We start from the raw sequence: 2,003 nt of genomic DNA, 5'->3' as shown, positions 1-2,003 counted from the left end.
TGCACTCAGAAAAGGATGCAAGTACCCAGTTCGATCCCCAGCGCCTACACTCTGGGTCCCTGAGCAAGAACCTTAACCCCAGATTGCTCCCCGGGCGCCGCACAGTGGCAGCCCACTGCTCCCCAAGGGGGATGGGTTAAAAGCAGAGAACAAATTTCATTGTAATGTATGTTTCAATGACAATAAAGATATTACTATTATCCGTCTTTTCTTTTCGAAGTTGGCAAATTGAAAAGTTTATCCTGAAAAATCTTAATACTCAACTCTAAACTAAACTAAAGGCTTCTGTTTTGTAGAAAAGTTTTATATCTTTAAAGAAGATACAAAACAATTTATTTTCCCACTTTTTTTAATGTCATACTGTGTCCTGTTTCTTTAAGGTTGTTGAACGGACCACTCTTCAAGTAAAACAAATTAGGAGAGGTCTTAAAGAGGCTGGTGTCTGGGAGTTTTTCAGTTCAAGGCCAGATGCTGTAAAGGCCCTTTTCCCCAGAACTTCAGAAGCACAAATTACGCCAAAGGTATTTCCACCCATATTTGATTACCTTTGGAAAATGTTTGTGTTGAACAGAGGAAATATGTTTTCTGTTTTTCTCTAACAACATTTTTTTCAACAGTAATTTGGGTTACATAAGTCCCCAATGTCAAAATGTTATCCAAAAATCTTTGTATTCCTTTAACATATTGCAAAGACATAGTCCATGAGCTAATGTTATTTGGAAACAAAAGGGAAAAGTGAGAATAACATTGAAATTGAGGATTGCTTCTACCGTCTTGTCTCATTTGATTTTATTTGGAGGGTTAGGGTTTACAAAATTTACCTTCACTCAGGTTGTTCTGGACAATATCAATTGGCCTGGAGAAGAGGACATAGATGAGGACATCGTATCCATTGATCATCATAGCAGGATCATGGGTTATCTTCGTAGATTTATAGAGACGGGTAAGATTATTTTAATATTTCTCTATAACATTATCTTTGTGTGATTCGGATTTTTATAAATTTCAATGCTAAATTTTATTTCAATACTTCCTTTTATTTTTGCCTCAAGGTACCTCTGATATGTTGAAGAGTCTGCTCACCTTCTGGACTGGATGGAATGTTGTTTCTCCGAACCTGGAGGTGGAAGTCATTGACTGTGGTCTGCCCCAGGCATCTACTTGCTTCATGACCCTGAAGCTTTCAAAGAACTGCTTAAACTATGAGGACTTCTCTCAGGAACTCAGTGCGAGCATTTCTTCATCATACTCTGGTTTTGGCCAGATTTAGGCTTTGAAGGATTTGGTGGAAAGCTGGTGTATGTTTTTTAAAGTACTTAGTACTGTTAGTCCATATGTTCAGTTCATTGATGCAGTAAAGAAAATCATTATTTTCAAGACTTCAACAATCCCCCATAGAAATGTGTCCCACAAAATTGTGCCATTGTCAAAGCCAAACAACCCTTAAAGGTTACGTTATCAAGCTCAAGGCAGCCTTTATTTAGCCTTTGCCAGTGTTCATCTGTTTTTACAGCAAAGGTCCCTGTAACTCGAGGAGTGGAGTTTAGGAACCCTGGTCTATGCAGTTGTCTCAAGCTCAAATCCTTGAAGGGCTGATGTCCTCATTTTTGATGCGTTTCTTAAAACGTTTTACACCAATTACTGGTTAGTTTTGGTATTACAAAATGCATGCATGTTTTAATGTTCTGCAGGGTCTGAACTTTTTTGTTGTTGTCAGCATATTATGCTTTTTCTTGCTTGCATAGCTGTTGCATGTGAATTTACATCTTGTTGGGGGGGGGGGGGGGACATACCGTTTGAGATTCATGTTATGCTGAAGCATTAAGTGTATTACATTTTTGCTTGCTGTTTCATAATATTAAGTTTGAATAAAAGACAGCCAACAAAATTCTAAACTGACAAGTGCCATGCTGTCTGTATGCTTTAAATTACTTTGACCAATTTCACCCAACTTAGAAATGGAATTAAAAAAGCAGTACTGATTAAGCCATTAAAACTTATGT

At 37.6% G+C, this 2,003-nt stretch overlaps 1 long non-coding RNA gene across 1 annotated transcript; it reads left to right on the top strand.

The window, feature by feature from the left end:
• Window positions 1-472: 472 nt before the first annotated feature.
• Window positions 473-1,330, top strand: LOC118557074. The gene is made up of 3 exons (XR_004927567.1): window positions 473-521; window positions 832-943; window positions 1,053-1,330. It is a non-coding gene; the product is annotated as an uncharacterized LOC118557074 (long non-coding RNA).
• The last annotated feature ends 673 nt before the right edge of the window (window positions 1,331-2,003 follow it).

The sequence above is a fragment of the Fundulus heteroclitus genome, chromosome 22 (genome assembly GCF_011125445.2).
Source record: "Fundulus heteroclitus isolate FHET01 chromosome 22, MU-UCD_Fhet_4.1, whole genome shotgun sequence".
NCBI classification, from domain to species: Eukaryota; Metazoa; Chordata; class Actinopteri; order Cyprinodontiformes; family Fundulidae; genus Fundulus; species Fundulus heteroclitus.
Note: the sequence above shows the minus strand (reverse complement) of the source record. Positions and strands in the feature narration are given on the sequence as shown.